Here is a 22,231-nt window from a genome sequence, read left to right on the forward strand (position 1 = left end):
TTATGTCCGTCGCAGTGCCCCAGTACCAGATGCCCAGTCGGCACTACTTCTCAAAGAAAGGTGTGCCTGCGCTCCACCAGCATGTCGCACACAACATCACCGCTTCTTTGAGAAACTCTGTGTGTGACAGGGTGCATTTCACCACAGACACTTGGACGAGTAGGCATGGACAGGGGCGTTACATGTCGCTGACTGGGCACTGGGTAACTATGGTGACAGCAGGACAAGGGGCTGCTGTCCAAGTCTTGCCGTCCCCACGAGTTGTGCGTCAATCCTCTTTATGTCAAAGTTCCTCCACTGCTTCTGCCTCCTCAACCTCCTCTCGGTCTTCCACCTGCACCCAAAGCCTGTCTGGTCATGCCACAAGCTTTCTAACTGTGCAGAAGGGATCCTGCACACCTCCTTACTATGCTGGCAGTAAGGCTCAACGTCATCAGGCGGTTTTTACTTTGAAATGTCTGGGAAATGTGAGTCACACAGCTGAGGAGTTGTGGTCAGCTCTGGAGAACCAATTTCATGAATGGTTGTCTCCACTGGACCTGAAACCAGGGAAGGCTGTGTGCGACAATGCTGCAAACCTGGGTGCGGCCCTTCGCCGGGGCAATGTCACACACGTGCCTTGTATGGCTCACGTGTTGAACCTGGTTGTCCAGCAATTTTTAGCCCACTATCCCAGACTAGATGGCCTTCTGCAGAGGGCACGGTCGCTGTGTGCTCACTTCCGCCGTTCGCATCCCGCAGCTCAGCGACTTACATCTCTACAGAAGTCGTTGGGCCTGCCACTTCACCGGCTAAAATGCAATGTGCCTACCTGGTGGAATTCAACTCTGCACATGTTGCAGCGACTGTGGCAGCACCGACAAGCCCTGGTGCAATACGTTCTGACGTATAGCCTGGGCCAACGAGATCCAGAGGTGGGGCAAATCATGCTGGAGGAGTGGTCTCAGATCAGGGACCTATGCACCCTTCTGCACAGTTTTGAAATGGCGACGAAGATGTTTAGTGCTGACGATGCCATTATCAGCATGACTATTCCGGTGATTTACATGCTGGAGCACATGTTAAACAGAATTCGTAGTCAGGTGGTGGCACAAGAGGAGGTGGAGGAAGTAGAGGGGGAGGAGTTGTATGCGGAAGGGCTAACATCTGCAAGGTCCAGACGGTCGGCAGCATCAAGGCGGCAGGCATGTGAGGGTGGGGGAGATGGTTTTACCAGGGCGCATGGTAGCAGCCAAACTAGTGAGGAAGGTGCAGGAGCCCAGGAAGAAGTGGAGGACGAACTGATGGAAGACTCATCAGATGAGGGAGACCTTGATCACATTTCTGTTGTGCGAGGTTGGGGGGAGAGGACAGAGGAAGGAAGCATGATTGTTACCTCGCCACCAACACAACAGGGACTTGGTGCTCCTGGATGCGCAACACACATGAGTGCCTTCTTGCTGCACTACCTGCAACATGACCCTCGAATTGTGAGAATTAGAAATAATCCTGACTACTGGGTTGCCACACTGTTAGATCCCCGGTACAAAAGTAAATTTGCCGAAATTATTCCTGCCATAGAAAGGGATGCACGCATGCAGGAGTATCAGCAGAGACTGTTGAAGAATCTTACATGTGCTTTTCCACAAAGCACCAGTGGTGCACGTAGTGAATATCACAGTTCCAACTTGCCAACCGTGGGACCGTCAAGTGTTCAGCACTCAAACCGTAACAGAACCACAGTATCTGCTGGTAACATCAATTTTGCGGAATCATTTCACCACTTTTTTAGCCCATCCTTTGCAAGGCCACAGGAGACAAGAAGTCTGACACATAGTCAACGCCTAGAGACGATGGTACAGGAGTATCTCCAAGTAAACATTGAAGCCATGACTGTGTCACTGGACCCTTGCTCTTTTTGGGCTTCCAATCTGGATAAATGGCCGGAGCTAGCCACTTACGCCTTGGAGATCTTGTCATGCCCCGCAGCCAGCGTTCTGTCTGAACGTGTGTTCAGCGCTGCTGGTGGTGTGCTGACAGATAAGCGCACGCGGCTCTCCACTGATAATGTAGACAGACTCACGTTCATAAAGATGAACAAATCATGGATCCGAAATGACTTTTCTACCCCTGTGTCATCCTGGGGAGAGTAAAAGCTTGATGATTGGTTAAAATCACCCTACCAACCGTTTTAAGCTTTCAAATTACTAATCATGTTTATCTGTATCTTGGCTGGAAAATAATTTGGGCTTTGTAGCAGTGTGCAGCACTGATTCTATTAGGCCATCTATAATAAGCTCCACCAGATTTAAAATTACTAATCATGTTTATCTGTATCTTGGCTGGAAAATAATTTGGGCTTTGTAGCAGTGTGCAGCACTGATCCTATTAGGCCATCTATACTAAGCTCCACCAGATTTAAAATTAATAATAATTTTTAGCTGCATCTAGCCCGGAAAATAATTTTGGGGCTCCGAGATGCGCAAGACACATAAGTCCCTTCTTGCTGCACTACCTGCAACATGACCCTCATATTGTCAGAATTCGAAGTAATCATGACTACTTGGTTGCCATACTCTTAGATCCCCCAAACTTTTCGATCAACCTTTTCATTTTAATAAAGACCAAAAAAATTGTCATTTTTGAAATTATAAGCATTAGCAGGTTATTAGAAACTGAAATCAAACAGTTTTCAACTCAAAACTTTATTCTAGGTGATGTTACATTTTCACATAGGACCCCTTGTTCGAAAGGAGCTTCTGAACTCTCTCGTCCATTGAATTTGTCAGGTTTTGGATGGTTTCTGCTTCAATTGTTTTGCATGAGGACAGAATACCCTCCCAGAGCTGTTGCTTAGATGTGAACTGCCTCCCGCCATCATAGACACTCCTTTTGATGATGCTCCAGAGGTTCTGAATGGGGTAAAGGTCAGGGGAGCATGGGGGTCACACCATAAGTTTGTCCCCTTTTATGCCCATATCAGCCAGAGATGCAGATGTTTTATGTGCAGCATGAGATGGTGCATTATCATGCAAAAAAATGATCTTGCTGTGAAATACACGGTTCTTCTTCTTGAACCATGACAGGAAGTGCTGTATGAGAAAATACACATACATTATGGAGTTCATCTTTAGCGCCTTCAGGGATCCTAAAGGGGCCGACAATCTCTCTCCCCATGATTCCAGCCCAAAACATTACTCCACCTCCTCCTTGTTGGCGCTGTAGCCGTGTTTGCGTGGGGTGTCCATCAACCAGCCATCCTCCACTCCATCCATCTGGACCATCGAGCGCTGCACGGCACTCATCCGTGAACAAAACAGTTTTGAAATCAGGCTTCATGTAATGTTTAGCCCACTGGAGCCATTTCTGCTTGTGTGAAGTGGATAGAGGAGGTCGACAGGATGGCGTATGCACAGCTGCAAACCTCTGAAGGACCCTGCATCTTGTTGTTCGGGGGACGTTGGAGGCACCAGCAGCTTCAAAAACTTGTCTGCTGCTATGACAAGGCTTTTTTGCCGCTGCTCTTTTAACCTGACGTAATTGCCTGTAGGAAAGAGTCCTCAATTTGCCCTTATCAGCATGCACACGTGTGTACTGTGAATCAGCTACATACTTCTTGATTGCCAAGACACTTCATCCTGATCATCGCACAATGTTGATTGTAGTCATGCCTTGACCTAAACACTCCACAATTTGTTGCTTCTCAGCAGCCGACACATCCTTTTTCTTTCCCATTTTGGCAGAAAATGTAGGCTGCTTAATAATGTGAGACAGCCTTCTTAAGTAGTCTTGCCTTTCATTGGACACACCTGCCAAACTAATTAGCATAGGTTTCTGCAATTGCTTACAGTGATATAAAGAGCCCTGACACACATCACCATCAATGAGTTTAACTGACAAACAAACAAATTCTTCCCTTATCACTCCTAAACACTTTTTGCATAATAATTTGGAAAACAGTGTACATGTGCTTTTCCACAAAACACCAGTGGTTCACGTAGTGAATCTTACAGTTCTAACTTGCCAACCGTGGTCTGTATGGAGTTGTTCAATAAAGGGCCCAAAATTAAGATCACATAGATGGGAGAGGTCTCTATGTATAGGAATTCCTAAGTATTTGATACCCTGTGAGGGCCAGGCAAAGGGAAAGTTGGACTGGATGGAATCCTATATGGATTTGGGGAGGGAGACATCGAGGGCCTCAGACTTCGCTGCATTGATTTTAAAATTTGACCATGTAACAAAGTGATCTATTTCAGCCATAACAGCATGGATGGATATATGTGATTGAGTGATATATACTAGGACATCATCAGCAAATAGAGAGCACTTGTACTCGGTGCCTCCCACCTCAATCCACCTAATATTGGGGTTATGGCGAATTGATGAGAGCAGGTGCTCTGTCACTAGGATGTATAAGAGAGGGGACAGAGGACATCCCTGCCTTGTCCCATTGGTGATTGTGAAAGGTGATGAAAATGTTCTGATGCACCCCCTGGGCCTTGGGACACCCGGAGCCGGACCCTTTTTGGTGGATGCTGGTGGTTGTAGTCTTCTTGGCGGCGACCCGGTTCCGTGGCTCAGGGTGGTCAAACCAGTGGCGGAACTATTTATGTGGTTTTGATGTTTAAATGTCCGACTACGCCACCCGTGGATTGCGGTCAGAGTGAACCGCCGCTGCAGGGCAGACCGCTGAGGCTGGTGTTGTGGGTGCAGCAGAGCGTAGCATAACTCCCCACGGGAGGAGTATAGCCTCAGGGCAGTGTATGCGGAGGATGGGGGTGATGGTGCAGGGCAGCAGCAGTAACGACACGGAGTCAGTGATGCAGTCCAGGGCATTTACTCACAGTTCTTATTATCCAGACCACGTCTGCAGGTAACGGCTGCCCACGTCGTACTGTGCTCACCAGGTGAGGGGCTCAGACAACTCCCAGATAACTTTGGAGCGCTTCACAGGACCCCCTTTGTATGTCCTTTGTCTGGCCTTTCTTACCAACCCTTCTGTCCGGCTGCCTCGGGCCTCCTCTTGGTAAACTTGGCGCCAGTTTCCCTGACCCTATGTGGTGCCTTCCTAGCGGGTGTAGCGAGGGGCTGCGCCACATAAAATGTCACAGCCTCCGGTTTCTAGCTGAGGGTCGTTTCCTGCCTCCACTAGTTTCGGGGACCGGTCTCCCCCTTTGGCCTGACCCCTCCACGCAGGTGGATTCGGGCGTGCGGTGGCGACTCGCCCATCCGCACCCCTGAGATCCCTTCATTCCTCGTTCCTGGAGCCTTCTCCGCTCCTCTTCCTTCCTTCTCCCTCTTCCAGGCCTGGGCCTCTGTTACTAGGCCCGCCTCCGGAGCAGAGCTCATGCAGAGCCCCTGCTCCCTGCCACTTCTGCTCAGACTTCTCTGCACTGAAATAAGATGGTGCCCACCTTTTATACTCCCTTCTCAATGCACCCAGGAACTGCTTCCTCCCTGCTCCTGCACTACAGGGTTCCCCTTCCTCAGTGTTCCCTCCCCCCACTCCAGCCAGGGACATGGACTGTCGTGCCCATCTCAGAGGCATATTGGTCGCCCTGCCCCACGGCAATGTGGTGTAATGCATGCAGGTGTCGGGTCCTGATCCACACTCCATCCTTACCTGAGAGTGAGATATCACACCTCTGGGTGAGGTGCAATACCTCTGTAGCAACCGAGCCCTCAGGGTGCTACAGTTCCATTTATCTTCAGCCTAGGTGACGTATTGTGATACAGGGCCGTGATTTTGGCTATAAAAGGGTCCCCTAGACCCCTACCCCAAGCTTTTTAAGAGAATCATATATGGTGTGCCAGGAGACTCTATGGAATGCTTTCTCAGCATCCAACGAGAGTATCTAATTACAAATGTTTAACTGCATCTAGCCCAGGAAATACTTTGTGCCTAGTAGCAGTGTCTGCTAGTCAGCGGATTATCCTGGCTGTTAAGCAAGCTACACCACCTGTAGTTTGGACACTTAATTTTTTCAAAGGAAATGCTTCGGGACCACGGGATACTCAGTGAAGAGCATCAGAAGGCACCCCAAGGCATAGGGGCTGGGACTGGCAGTAGGATGCCTTGCGGTGGACAGCCGAGCTCGATCCTTATAAAAGCTTTTTAACTGCAGCAGCTTTAGTGGACGCTACTGGAGCTGGAATTACGCGGCTGCTGGCATGAGACTTGCCCTCCAATAGATCCTTGTAAATGGATTTAAAGTGTATTCATTCAAATTAGAGAGACAATTTAAATTAAAAAGCTTAGAGCTGCCTCCACCACAGGGGGGCTCGCTCGACCCACCAGCGGACAGGCACCAGTATTGGGAGAGGGGGGCTGGCCGTCAGGGTTCACCGTGGCTCTGGCACAAACCCGGCGACACGGAGGTGGCACGGGCAGGAGCGGACTGAACGTGTCGGCTTCTCACGTTTTGGATTTTAGAAGGGCATGACATGCCTATATCTGTGTCTCCCCCTCCTTTTACTCCTCCACCTCTTTTCTTTTCGCATGACTATATGTACTTGTCACTTTTCCATGTGTTAGTTGTGTCTTCTGAGCAGTTTGTCAGCTTTTGGACACCTTTGAAGGTGTTTTCTTTGTGTTTCTATGTGTTTTTGTTTGCCTGCCATTGGTTTTAACGGTGTTCGAAGGTGTTCGATGAACAGTTCGACGAACAGTTCGGCGAACACACGGGTGTTCGACGAACCGAACCGAACTCGAACACTACGGGGGTGGCTCAACACTATTTGTAATACGCTGTACTGCATGGCTCTTGTAAGGTGCATTGCAAGTTGCTCCGTCCTAATTTTTGGCAGCTTTTGCTTGGAAAGCATAAGCCAATACTATGGGACACCCACTCCCCAATAATGGGACTTATGTTTGTAATATGCTGTACTGCATGGCTCTTGTAAGGGACATTGCAAGTTGCTCCGTCCTAATTTTTGTCAGCTTTTGCTGGGAAAGCATAAGCAAATACTATGGGACACCCACTCCCCAATAATGGGACTTATGTTTGTAATATGCTGTACTGCATGGCTCTTGTAAGGGGCATTGCAAGTTGCTCCATCCTAATTTTTGGCAGCTTTTGCTTGGAAAGCATAAGCAAATACCATGGGACACCCCCTCCCCAATAATGGGACTTATGTTTGTAATATGCTGTACTGCATGTGACGCACCCCCTGGACCGTGTGTACACGTGTGTGGGATACCCGGTGCCGGGTCTCTGGGGTCTGTAGTCTCCGTGGCGGTGACCCGGTCCCGTGGCTCAGGCTGGTCAAACCAGTGGCAGTCTTTCTTAGGTTTTGAGGTTAATTGTCCAACTGCGCCACCCGTGGATTGCGGTCAGGGAGTACCACCGCTGCGAGGCAGACCGCTGAGGCTGGAGTTGTGTGCGCAGCATAGAATGGGATAACTCCCCTCGGGAGGAGTATAGCCTCAGGGCAGTGAGTGTGGATGATGGGGGTGATGGTGCACGAGCGCAGCAGGAATGACTTAGAGTCTTTGCAGTGCAGTTCAGGGTCTTTACTGATGATTATAAGGTAGACCCTCCCGGGAGTACTGGCTAGCATAAGAGGCCTGGTCAGTCTGTGAGCAAGCAGGAGTTCCCCTGGCCAGGTGGAGTTGTAGGCCTCCCCGTCTCTCTGCACTCTTCCTGGCTACCTTGCTGTAAGCGGGTAGAAGTAGCCCACGTCCCTGAGTGTACCGTGTAGTGCTCACCCGTATGGCTTGTGACTTGGGGCCTTCTGTTAGCCTCCGCTCCACGACGGCGGTGCTGGTCCCTTGCTTGTGACTGAGCCTCCGGGCTTCTATGGCCAGAGGACCTGAAATCCCCTGCCAGCTGGTTTCTGCTGCTGGATATATAAGTCCTCACAGCTTCGGACTCCCGTGTCCGGTTCCTATTGTCTTCTGCCAGGGCGAGCTCTGCTCAGCTTCCAGCCCCTGGTCTTTAGCTCCTAGCTCCTACAGAGCTCCTTGCTGTTACTTTCCCTTGCTCTCACTCTGACTCTGACTGTTCTCTGACTCACTCAACCCCGCCCCAGATACAGTTTATAAGGGCAGAATTCTCCCCTCCCAGAATTGGGGCAGGAGGATGTTGCATGTTTAAGGGATCCTGACCAGGAAACCTCCCACTTGCTCTCCGAAGTAATATCTCTATTACTGTGGTGACCAGACCCCTGGGTTCCACACATGGCTCCTGTAAGGGGCATTGCAGTTCCTCATAATTTTTGGAAAGCCTTCCATTCACTGCTTAGGCCAACAGTGCACGGGAGACCCAGTTGCTATAAATGGAAAAAAAGGTTTAGTTAACGCCCTCTGACCTCCATGTCATTTCCAAGGGGCATTGGAGTGGCTCGAAATTTTTGGCAGGCATTGCACTCACTGTATGCCCTATAACTGTGTAGCCGAACCGCTCCTTTTGTTACAGAAACATATCCTACAAGACATATCTGGTTGACTGGCCTGATATTGATGTGAATGGTCCCTGTTCCTCCTGCTCTTTCTCCTTTGCCACTACCTCATCCATCATTTATCACCTGAAGCTTTGTTTTAACGGGAGTCATAAAACTTGGATAGTAGCAGGAAAACATCCAGCAATCCTCGGAGGAGGTAGGATATGCGCCAAAACGCTGACCACCTCAGGCCTAGCCGCTACTACATACATGCGCTTGCATTACAACAAAACAAAGCAGATGCTAACTTCTATCATCCTCATCATGCTCCTTACCTTGGCACTCTCAACTCCCCTGATGGAGAAGCCAGGGCCCACCGGAGGAGTCTGATAGTCCGGTGGGCTCGGCCAATGCTGCCCTAAAGCAGGCCAGGCTAAGAAAAGTGTGGGAAAGGTTGCCGGGACAAATAGGGGTGGCTGGGGACCGAGTATGGACACCCGGCCACCCCCTGGAGGCTGGGGAGCAAGCGGGGACACCCGGCCACCAGGCGGCTGGGGACTGAGTATGGATACCAGGCCGCCGACACAGCCATGGCGTGGTGGCCAGATTCCGCCTCCACATGCCTAAAAGGCCCAATTTAAAGTGCAAGCAAGCAAGCAGTATGGTATTGCAGCCTGGGGGTGAGTGGGTGGCAGGCTGCATACTTGCGCTTGCATTGCAAGGAATGGGAGAGGTACAATTGAACACTGCCCTGGGACAAAGACTTGAATGGGGATAGTTGCAAGTCTGCAATGACAGGTGCAAGGTGGGAGGCATCTTCGCATTTACCATGAACAGGGGTTTGGCATGCACACACTACAGTGGAATAGGCTCTCCTTCCCACTAAATGCACTGGGGAGGGCACAGGTAATGTTTTGGTATATGCGCTTAATCTTATGTATAAGGCACACCAGGACAAATATGGGCGGCTGGGGACTGAGTATGGATACCTCGCTGCCGAAGCAGCCATGAGGTAGTGGCCAGCTTTGGCCTCCTCCAAACTAAAAGGCCCCATTTCAAGTGCAAGCTAGCAGTATGGCATTGCAGTCTGGGGGTGGGTGGGTGGCAGGCTGCACACTTACACTTGCATTAAAAGGAAACATAGCAGATGCTAACTTCTGTCATCATCATCATGCTCCTCACCTTGGCACTCTCAACTCCACCGATGGAGAAGTCAGGGCCCACCGGAGGAGTCTGGTTCTCTGGTGGGCTCGTCCAATGCTGCTTAAAGCAGGCCGGGCTAAGAAAAGTGTGTGGGGGGATGTTCCAAGGAAAAATAGGGGCGGCTGGGGATCGTTTATGGACCCCCCGGCTGCCCCCAGGCGGCTGGGGACCGTGTGTGGACACCCGGCCGTGGGGCGGCTGGGGACCGAGTATGGACACCCGGCCGCCGGGCGGCTGGGGACTGAGTATGGATTCCAGGCCGCCAACACAGCCATGACGTGGTGGCCAGATTCCGCCTCCACATGCCTAAAAGGCCCAATTTCAAGTTCAAGCAAGCAAGCAGTATGGTATTGCAGGCTGGGGGTGGGTGTGTGGCAGGCTGCATACTTGAGCTTGTATTGCAAGGAATGGGGGAGGTACAATTGAACACTGCCCTGGGACGAGAACTTGCATGGGGATAGTTGCAAGTCTGTATCTTCTGATGCGGTAAGGATCACTTATGATGGGCACACTTTTAGACAGTGACCTGGGAGTCAGAGATGCTTCCTGGGGTCTTCCCCATGCTGTTCCCTTCTCTTTTCAGCACTTTATGCATGTCTCACACAGCACATGGCCAGATAAGGTTGTAAAATGTTAAAATGACATTTCACGGTGAATGCATTTGTCATAGTTGAAAGCAATACAAAAGTGCAAAAACGCATAAAAAATGCTACTTGTGAACATAGCCGAAGGTGTGGAGGAGTATTTTTGTTTTTGGTCATTTATTTTAACTTATACACAAGTCTGGAAACAATGTTCCTTACCATATTTCACAGGAAAAAAGTTTCACTTTCGTTTTTGAACGTTTTATTGTGAGCCTGTAAAAGTGGCTTAATACCTCTGACCACGTTGTTGACAGCAGTGACCTGGGGGTTAGAAATGCTTCCTGGGCGATCCCCATGCTGTCCCCATGTCATTTGAGCACTGTCACTATCGTTTTGGGCACTTGTTAGGCTTTTAAAAGACTGCCGGGGGTGCTACCGCAAAAATGCTCGAGTCTCCCATAGACTAACATTGGGCTCGTTGCTCGGGTCGAGCACCCGAGTATCACGGCGAGCTCGGCCCGAGCTTCGAGCACCCGAGCATTTTAGTGCTCGCTCAACACTAATCATTACCAGTCATTTAGGACAACATTGGATCATTCAGAGATCCTCACTGAACTTCTGGAGTGAGTTTGCTGCACTGAAAGTAAAGGGGCCAAATAATATTGCACGCCCCATTTTTCAGTTTTTAATTTGTTAAAAAAAGTGTAAAATATCCAAGAATTTCGTTCCACTTCACGATTGTGTCCCACTTGTTCTTGATTCTTCCCCAAAAAATTAGAATTTTATATCTTTATGTTTGAAGCCAGAAATGTGGCAAAAGGTAGAAAAGTTCAAGGGGGCCAAATACTTTCACAAGGCACTGTATGATGATGAGAGTAGTAGCCATCAGCCGACGCCTGACCGGCAGTAACCTTTTCACTACCGGTCACATCTGCTGACTCACACGCTGTCCTGTGAGACAGTTTGGGAGCCGCGATACCCAGCGGCTGTGACTGGTGGTGACTTCGCTATGGTTACCACCAGTCAGAGCCGGTGTTTCCCACTCTGTCGCACAGGTGTGCATCTCTTAAGTCAATGCAGGTGTGCATCCACTAAGTCAATGGGACTTCTGTAGCAAAGTTAATACGTTAGTATGAAATATACCTATCATTTACATGGATGTGTTAAAATTTGTCATTGATTGCTTGATACATGACTCCTTTTATTATTTTACAGGAACAACATTATTTTATTTATGAAAGTCAACTTTTCTACTATTTTCTTTATTTCTTTGCAGTTGCCAATTATTTACTGGAAGACCTGCTTTCATTTGAAATGGTTGCTCTTCTCATTGTCTCCACTCTTTTACTTATATTGACATTGAATAGAAAACAGAAAATGTCACTGCCAGGTCCGTGGGCATTGCCTATTTTTGGAAACTTTTTTCAGATTGGAGGCCAAGCCCATATATCTCTTACAGAAATGAGGAAAATATATGGAGATGTTTTCTTGATTAAATTAGGCATGATGCCAGTTGTGGTTGTCAGTGGTTCTGAGACAGTAAAAAAAGTTCTTGGTAAACAAGGAGAACATTTTGCTAACAGACCCAACATGTATTCTTTTTCATTACTGGCTAATGGAAAAAGTATGACATTTTCAGAAAAGTATGGTGAAACCTGGAAAATCCATAAGAAGATTATGAGAAACGCTTTGAGATCACTGTCCAAATCAGATGCTGATTCCATGAATTGCTCCTGCCGTCTTGAAGAATATGTTTGTGCTGAAGCATCAGACTTAGTTGACACAATGCAAGAAATGTCTAAAGTCCATGGTAGCTTTAACCCATTCCCCTTAGTAATTTTGACTGTTGCTAATGTGGTATGTGCTCTATGCTTTGGTAAGAGGTATAACCATAATGACAAAGATTTTCTCCACATCATTGAGGTGAACAATGATGTTCAAAAAGTGTCAGGAGCAGGACTTTTGGCAGACTTTATTCCAGTATTCAGGTTTTTACCATCAACAAGTTTAAATGAATTGAAAAAATTCACAAAGTCATTTAATAATTTTATAGCTAAATCTGTGCAGGACCACTATGGATCTCATGATGAGGTAAGGAACTAAAAGTAGTGATTTTGTTTTATTTAAAAGTGATATGTAATTTTCATTAATCTCATAAGCTTTTAATGTTCTCCTAAAGATATGCCAAATGTAGAACAATTTGAGCAAATAAAAGAACTTTATACTTTATTTTTCTATTTTTAAGCATTGAGAAAAGACACATGACTCAAAACAATGAAGTTTTCAGGTAAATGCTTACGCATTTCAAACTTTCATTCTTAGACCCCATTCAGACATTGCTTTTTTTGGATGCGACTCATCTAATTTTCATCTTTACTTAATTCATATGTCTATTTTTACTATCCATGTGCATCCGTTTTTCTTGTATGCAAAAAGAAAAACATCTCCAAGCTTCTCTTACTCTCGTAAAAAGTGAATTTACTCGGTTACCATTTTTTTCTGAGGGACGCATTCACTTGAATAGATGAGTTTGATCTGTGATTGGGATATAAAATGGATATGTATCCATTGTTTTTGTTGACAACCGGTCGACAGAAAAAAAAGTGGCCAAAGGAAGTTGCTGTAGAAGTCTCTTTTTCATTTTGACCAAATGAAGCTACTTTTTTACAAGACCTATTTGGAGTCCTATTACTTTGTTATTGGTAAATGCTGATATAATGTTTCAGTTAATAATCGGTCTATGAGGAGCGAATTCAAGAATGACCACAAATATGGTAACATTTCCTAATGTCACTTTTTAAAAACTGTGCACCAAAAAAAAAAAAAACCTTAAAGGGAATCTGTAATCTGTTATTCCATCTGAGAGCAGCATGATGTAGAGAAAAAGACCCTGATTCCAGTGATGTATCACTTACTGGACTGCTTGTTGTAGCTCTCTGAATGCTGAGCACTACATCACCCCACTCACATCACTGATTAGCAGCTTTGTGTGTACACTGTGCATAGGCAGACAGCTGTCAATCCGTGCTGGTGGGCGGATTATACAGAGATCATGAATATGGGGGACTAAATGGTAGCAGGTTTACTAGACCCTAAGTAATAATCTCCTGCTGATAAAAGTGACTTTATCAAAACTACAGCAGCAGCCTAGTATGTGACACATGGTCTTTGTCTCTACATTATGCTGATTAGGTAGCAAAAACCTACTGTTAGATTAGGGAAAATGCTATTTTATATGCATAATTTACTGACTGAATGACTGTGTTTTGGGAAGTACAACAACCTACAGACTTTCTATTGTGGCACCATACCAAGTGGTGCAGATGATATTTAACGTCTAGGCTAAATAGTGAAAAAAGTCTGTTTAAAGCTTATTAACAGCTGTCAGATGATGTGCATATGACTTATACCCTGTATCTGGGAGACCTGTAGTGCAGGACAGCACACAGACGACTTCCGAATCCTTAGCAGTTACTTATTCACTATTTCTGAAGGTAACTACCCAGTCACATCTACAGTGTGATGTCCGAATGGGCTGAAGAATTGGTGTATTGTATTCATGTTGGGAGATTTTTCAAGTGTTTACTACTGATTGAGCAGTGGTTTTACAGCTGATATATAGTTCATATCATTTCAGACACTTATTTTGTTCCTAAAATGTATTTATTTAATTCATTTGTTTTTATACTTTTCCTAGAACAACATCAGAGATATAACAGATGCCCTCATAAAATTGTGCAATGACAGAAATAGCATTGATAAAAATTATAAATTAAGCAATGATCAGATTATATCTACAGTGAATGACATCTTTGGTGCAGGTACAGTCTTACATTTGGTTTGCTTGTTCCTTTTATCAATAATAGTGTTCCCTATTGTTTCCATACTTTACATTACATGTAAGGGACAATGATCATTAATCTTTATGTTTTACAAGAACTGGAAGATTGGTGCACTAATGAGGGATTTTTGAGAACCATGGTTCTCACCTACCTGTCATGAGTCATGAGAACAAAAAGAGGTCTATTTTTTACCGAAGGGGCTTCTTTGGTTTATATCCACTACTGCATTCCTGGATGATATTAGTCATCTACTCTGAAATAAATTATTAGACATCATCAGTTTGTATTAAAACTACACAATATTTGTTTCTATGTTTGACCAAAATGTTATTTTTAATTTTAGGCTTTGACACAATCTCTTCTGCATTACTGTGGTGTATGTTGTATTTGTTAAAGTTTCCAGAAATGCAAGAAAAAATTCAGAAGGAAATTGGTAAGGCAGCTGCACAATTGTCATTCTAATTTAGGATTTTAAATTATGTCTTAGGACATGTGCATATGTATAAAGTATGTAGTGTAGAATTAAAAATTTCTGTTCTAGCCGAGTTGTAAATGGAAATGCTTCATGCTGGTACTGTACATAGGGCTTCAGTTTTTAGTGATTGAAAAGCAGCAGAGAACTAGAGATGAGTGGATGAATTCACGATGGGTCGAGTTCAAGTAGCTTCCTGAAATTTGCAGTTTTACACTAATTCAAACACTTTGATTTGCAGTTCGAAAAAAAAAAACTTGTCGGGCTCCATTTCCCACAGTAGTGAAGCATCATAAAGCAGGCTAACATTGTAAAGACACGGGGTCAGTGGGTGCTCTCTTTGGCCATGTGTCCAAGGCGCCTACACATATAACAGCATCGTGGGTTAGGCAAATCACGGGCCCTGTTGGTAAGCCTTTGCGCGGTTGGGGCTTCTGTGGAATAGTGAGTTAGTCCAGCACAGGAGTCTGGGATCCATGGTTGAGGAACCTCCTGGGATCGGTGGGTCTATCGGGTCTCCAGCTGGGTCGGTTGGCTGTAAATTCGTCAGCCAATCGGGCTGCTTGCTCGGGGGTGTCGGGCTTCCGGTCCGCCACCCATTCTCATATTTCCAGGTCGATCTTTTCCATAAGCTGTTCGAGTACTATCATGTCCCAGTGGGCAGCAGCAGAGTGGGTAGCCCGACCATCGAGCCAGCGTTTACAGTGTCGTCGGAGCTGACTGACAAATTCGACGTAGGAGACACCCTGGCGAGGCATAGTCCGGAACTTAGTGCGATATCTCTCAGGGGTTATGGCAAAAAGGGTCAACCGATTGTCCTTAATAATTCCATAGTCCAAACAAGGCCCAAGTGATTGGACAGCCTCCTGGGCCCGACCAGGCAAACTTGTCCACAGGTATCTGGGCCACTCAGCTGTGGGCACCCTGTGCATACTAATCATCACCTCAAAGTTTTGCAAGTGTTCATCAATCTCTGTGCTGGATTCATTCATCACTGGTACGTCACTGTAGCGAAGATGAATTCCTTGATGGTGGTCTATTGTGGAGGTGGGCGCTGGTGGTAAGGAAATTGGAGCTCCAAGCACTGCTTGTAAAACACCAGCCCTTTCTTCTCTTGAAGCTTCAGGCCCCAAGGCAGCCAACCATTCCTTGGCTTGTTCTGCTGGGGATTGGGTGGTTTCCAGATTGTCACGGGACCCAGGATGAGACACATGGTGGACATCCTCAGGTACAACGTCGACGGGGTCCTCATCGTCCTCCACCTCATTCTGGATCTCCCAATGGACCAATTTCTGGATCAAAGCCGTCTGAGTGTCGGCGCTCCTGTATTCAACATTTCGTCTCTGGCACATATCCTGTAGCATTCATTTACTGCTGCGGTCGTATCTCCTCTCCGGCCCTTGTCCCATGGCTGAGCTGGTGGGGTTGGAATGGCAGTGTCTGAAACCTGAATGCCTCACCTAAGGCTTGCTGGGTATGCTTATATGCCTCCCTGGTTGTTGAGCCCCTGGACGGTGTCCACAAACACCAGTCCCCTGCAGCTCTCCTGGGTAAACCAGGCTGAGTAGTGTCCCACCGCTGCCACCAATTGTAAAGACACGGGGTCAGTGGGTGCTCTCGTCCGCTGGCCAAGCCACCTTTAGAAAGACAAAGTGGACCAGAGCTCATCCCCAACTGAACGCCCGAACTCCTCAACCGTGGGCGGAACACTACTCAGACAACACAGGGTGAGGGAATCACAACATTAAGGCTTTATTGGATCCCCAACAACTAACAGCATATAACACATAACCAGCACAGCACAAATTGTAATAGGCAACAGAGTCTCACCCTTCCGCTGGCTCACCAGGGTTTTAGATCCTTCGTATCTCAGATCTTCCAGGACTATTTACTACAAAGCAGTGGTCCCCTTCTTTTGGCAGGCACCTGCCCAGAAAGAAATAATGCCGGAGTTTGGCACTGAGACAGCACGGCAAAGTCTGTAACCAGGTGACCGAAATGTCCCAACCTGGGTTGCATTCTAGGCGGTCGTTGTTCTCCCATTCGAATCCGAAGATCCTAAGATCCTGCCTGCCTTCAAGCTAGTGCACCTGCAGTCGGGACCGACATCCCTAGACTGAGGGCAGTAGACAAAAATCTCCTGGTCAACTGAACAGTCCTCCTGATATACCCTCAGCCCTCATTGCAGGATACCGAGGACTTCACGATTGGTGGAATAAGACTGTCTTTTCATTGGCTGGATCTCAAGTCCCATATAACCATTTTTGGTCGTATTGCAGTCCAGGCAAGGGAAAGCCACATACTGATTGATATAGTCCTACAATGGAATGCTAGTAGGAGACATTCGGTTTGCAAGTTATGACATTAGAACAATGGTGGCTGAGGCAATTTACATAGAGTCAACAATCCACATGGTAATACAATGGCATTCTAACAGGATTAAATTCCTCTGACCTTACAGAAGAGAGATAATTGCATTACCTAGGTTAACATCACCAACATCAACAAGACTCTAGAAACAATGGGTATACAAAATAGTGTCCAGCTAGATTGTAAGAACTTAACCCATGAGTGGCATATTATGAGTTCGCCACCAAAATACCAAATTGTCCGGATAAATAAGAAACCATCCTATGTTGTATATAAAAGGGGTCCATTTCGTCACAAACATCATTGTGTATTATCACGCTGGCCTCCCCATAATGCCTTGCAGCTATGACATATTACGGATTATCACATCTTGTATATGGGGAGTCAGTACCTGGACCATCACAGATCAGCGATTCCCAGTGGGGCACAGTTTGTACAGCAGAGTCATTTTCCATCTCCAGAGTCACTGAGTACATCTCTCTCTTCTGTAGAGTGTAAGCTCCTTTGGTCAGAAGGGTCATCTCTCTTTCCTGTAGAGTGCAAGCTCTTATGGCCATCAGAGTCTTTTCTTTCGCTCTTTCCTTTAGAAGGTAAGCTCTTATGATCAGCAGAGTCTTCTCATTTTTCTGAGAAGTGTAAGCTCTTTTGATCAGTGGGGTACTCCTCTCTTCACATGAAAAAATAGAGGAAAAATTGTACTCACTGTCCTTTAAAATGTTTCTTCTTTATTAGAACATTAAAACATAGGGTTTGCAGGGGGGGAATGGAATGCTTACAGGACGACAGCCATTTCTCACAAACTGGTGCTTCAACAGGTCCTTGTGTATGTATTCTCCTCTCTTCTGTAGAGTGTAATCTGTTATGGTCAGCGGAATCCTCTCCCTCTCTCTCCTATTGAGTCTAAGTTCTTAATCAGCGGGGTTCTGTCACCTTAGCTGTAGAGTGTAAACTCTTATGGTTAATGGGGTCCTCTCTTGCTTTCTCCTGTAGAGTGTAAGCTTTTATGGTCATCATGGTCCACTCTCTCTCTCTCCACTATAGAGTGTAAGATCTTAGGGCTCGCTCACACTGCCGTAGATTCTCTGAAGAGAATCGGATCGATTAAGCTAATGACACTTGGCTCAAACGCGGTCAGAGTTTGATTCGAGTGCCAGCTTACTGTGCTGCAATTCTCTCGCATGAGAAAATTGCAGCACAGATACGGAGAACTTAATTTCTCCAACTTCTCCATTGTCTCTCTCCGTGGATGTCAGACTGCAATCAAATGACATGCAGTGCAGTCCGATGTTTCACAGGCACCCATAGACTTGTATGGGTGCATGTGATCCAATTATTGGATGCACTCAAAGCATGCTGTGATTGTTTTCTCATGCTGAATCGGCATGAGAAAAAAAATCGCAGATCTGCACTGCCTCATAGTATAACATGGGGCCAAGTACTATCCGACAAAACATCGCATAGCACTCAGCCGTGTTATATGCTATTGTGAGCGTACCATTAGGGTCAGTGTGATTTTCTCTCCTCTCCCCCATGTGTATTTCAGGATTTTTCCAGATTTGAGATAATGTATTCACTGCAAATTGAATTTTTGGGGAAAATTTGGTGAAGTCAGCAAATTTGAATTTCAAAACATCCATTCATCTCTATTAAGAACCATGCTCTTAAGTTCTCCTGATTTGAACTACATACAGTACAGACCAAAAGTTTGGACACACCATCTCATTTAAAGATTTTTCTGTATTTTCATGACTATGAAAATTGTACATTCACACTGAAGGCATCAAAACTATGAATTAACACATGTGGAATTATATAGTTAACAAAAAAGTGTGAAACAACTGAAAATATGTCTTATATTCTAGGTTCTTCAAAGTAGCCACCTTTTGCTTTGATGACTGCTTTGCACATTCTTGGCATTCTCTTGATGAGCTTCAAGAGGTAGTCACCGGAAATGGTTTTCACTTCACAGGTGTGCCCTGTCAGGTTTAATAAGTGGAATTTCTTGCCTTATAAGTTGGGACCATCAGTTGTGTTGTGCAGAAGTCTGGTGGAAACACAGCTGATAGTCCTACTGAAAAGACTGTTAGAATTTGTATTATGGCAAGAAAAAAGCAGCTAAGTAAAGAAAAACAAGTGGCCATCATTACTTTAAGAAATGAAGGTCAGTCAGTGCGAAAAATTGGGCAAACTTTGAAAGTGTCCCCAAGTGCAGTTGCAAAAACCATCAAGCGCTATAAAGAAACTGGCTCACATGAGGACCGCCCCAGGAAAGGAAGACTAAGAGTCACCTCTGCTTCTGAGGATAAGTTTATCCGAGTCATCAGCCTCAGAAATCGCAGGCTTAACGGCAGCTCAGATTAGAGACCAAGTCAATGCCACACAGAGTTCTAGCAGCAGACACATCCTTTCAACAACTGTTTAGAGGAGACTTTGTGCAGCAGCACAAGGAAGGGACATTAGACCAGTGGAAATCTGTGCTTTGGTCTGATGACTCCAAATTTGAGATCTTTGGTTCCAACCACTGTGTCTTTGTGCAACGCAGAAAAGGTGAATGGATGGACTCTACATGCCTTGTTCCCACCGTGAAGCATGGAGGAGGAGGTGTGATGGTGTGGGGGTGCTTTGCTGGTGACACTATTGGGGATTTATTCAAAATTGAAGGCATACTGAACCAGCATGGCTACCACAGCATCTTGCAGGGGCATGCTATTCCATCCGGTTTGCGCTTAGTTGGACCATCGTTTATTTTTCAACAGGATAATGACCCCAAACACACCTCCAGGCTGTGTAAGGGCTATTTGACCAAGAAGAAGAGTGATGGGGTGCTACGCCAGATGACCTGGCCTCCACAGTCACCAGACCTGAACCCAATCGAGATGGTTTGGGGTGAGCTGGACCGCAGAGTGAAGGCAAAAGGGCCAACAAGTGCTAAGCATCTCTGGGAACTCCTTCTAGATTGTTGGAAGACCATTTCCGGTGACTACCTCTTGAAGCTCATCAAGAGAATGCCAAAAGTGTGCAAAGCAGTCATCACAGCAAAAGGTGGCTACTTTGAAGAACCTAGAATATAAGACATATTTTCAGTTGTTTCACACTTTTTTGTTAACTATATAATTCCACATGTGTTAATTCATAGTTTTAATGCCTTCTGCGTGAATGTACAATTTTCATAGTCATGAAAATACAGAAAAATCTTTAAATGAGAAGGTGTGTCCAAACTTTTGGTCTGTACTGTATATCAGTAGAATGGTGGCCCAGGAAAGGAAGAGCCAAATGTGCATGTGAAATTACACAACAAAAATAAAACTATATGTATTTATCTTTATAAATAATTATAAAATACACAAGTGTGAACTTAATTGTTTTTCTCTTCAGATGAGATTATTGGAACAAGCAGATCACCTAGATTTGATGATAGAAAAGATTTGTATTATACTGAGGCATTTATCAATGAAGTTCTAAGACATTCATCTTTTGTACCATTCACAATTCCACACTGGTATGTATGTGTGTGTATATATATATATATATATATATATATATATATATATATATATATATATATATTTATGTAAAGCAGTCATCATAAAGTGAAAGCACTATGCAGTTTCCATAAATTCCAAGTTCAGATTAGAGCTACAACAATGTAGACTATGAATTAGTTATTTACATATTTTTTTTAATACCACATCCCCTAGCTAATGTGAGAGTTGTACTATTTTTCCTTCCCCCGAAGAAGCTGCCCCTCCAGCTTTGATTGACATACAGCTTATACAGCTTATAAAGCTCCACATGCTAAGCAGGATCATAATCCTTATGTTATTGACTCCACAGCCACTGCAAATCACTGTTTATCAATTGTTACTTTTGGTGCGGTTTCCCTATTTCACAGGTTCAATTCTCACTAGTGATATGGTGGCCAGTACGATGGCAGCTATCTCTGATTCCTGGGTCTTGGTTGGCATTGGAGTTCCCTCTCAACCACCCATTTTGGGTCTTTGGGCCATGGCAGTAATGCAGATTCCAGCATTCAAAGCTTTAACATATCTCTTGTGGAGTTGGTGCAAATTGATTCAAGGGACCTGGCCTATTAGCCATGTCAGTAGTCTGTGACCGCTGGATGGGAAACCAGTCAACCGCTTCTTACCTGATGGCATCCCTAGCTCCTCTTTTGATTAGCTGGCCTCGGGAGCCAGCGGTGACGCACATGTGATGTTGCGCTAGGCTGGATACTCAAAAGAAGAGCCAAGGATGCCATCAGTTAAAAGGCAGTTCTCAGGACTGCCATACAACGACTGCATATTATTGACGTGGCCTTATGAGCAGATCCTGCAAATCGATTCTTGTCAAGGACAGGTACATTTATACATTGATTTTAAAGAGGTTGTCCCATTTTAAAGACTATTCTATCATTGGCTTAAGAACACACAAAAAATGAGCTCTTACTCGTCTTCCTGGGGTCCAGCACCACTTCTTGCCACTGCTCCAATCTTTGCTGATTGGCTGCAGCAGTGATGTTACATTAACAGCGCTGCATCTATTGACTGAGCTCAGTGGTTAGTGTTGTTTACTTCAGCAAGACCACTGAGCTCAATGATTAGCTGCAGCTATGTCAATGTGAAGTCACTGCTGCAGTCAGTCAATAAAGACCAAAAGAATAAATTCTGGACCCTAGGGAAGTGTGGATGTGGTAAGGGTTTAAGAGCTCATGGTTTTTTTTTGCATCCCTGAGCCTATGGGATTTTTATTTTTTGCTTCTGTGACCCTAATCTTTGAAACAGGACAACCCTTTTAACACAATCAATATATTTTATTGGATGTCATCATTGTAACAATCCAGTCATATATGTTTTAAGCTAAAGTTTACCCAACCATTTTTTTGTTGTTCAGTACTACTATGGATACCACCCTGAACGGATAATGGCTTCCAAAAGACACTTCGGTATTTATAAACATGTACCAAGTAAATCATGACCAGTAAGTGCTATCTTATTACTAAAGTTCTTAAAGGGGATCTGTCAGCAAGTCTTTGGTTTGTAATATGAGGACAGCATAAGGTAGGGGTTTACACACAGAATTCAGCAATGTGTCACTGATCAAACTGTGTGCTGTTATTTACTTACAGCAAAGGTTTTATTACCAGGACATTATCATTGCTGTGACTAGCTGGCTGGAGAGCATTCCTCAAACTCTGACTCATCCTGTGATAAGCAGCACACTGTCAATAGACAATGTATATAGAGAGCTGTGGTGTGGGCTTTCTCAGCTCTGCTACATGCTAAATCTAAAAACTCTGATTGCATCACAACTGCTGCATCCAGTAAACTAAGTGATACATTGGAAACCTATAGGTGGATTGTATATTAAGGCACTCCAAACAAATATTGGATCCTACA

The 22,231-nt window shown here is 45.4% G+C and overlaps 1 pseudogene; it reads left to right on the plus strand.

The window, feature by feature from the left end:
- Nucleotides 1-22,231, plus strand: part of LOC141252801 (cytochrome P450 1A1-like) — a 56,581-nt pseudogene that overhangs the window by 22,774 nt on the left and 11,576 nt on the right.

Source organism: Phyllobates terribilis, unplaced genomic scaffold (assembly GCF_046119375.1).
Source record: "Phyllobates terribilis strain yellow unplaced genomic scaffold, ASM4611937v1 Scaffold_1__5_contigs__length_1240528914, whole genome shotgun sequence".
Lineage (NCBI taxonomy): Eukaryota > Metazoa > Chordata > Amphibia > Anura > Dendrobatidae > Phyllobates > Phyllobates terribilis.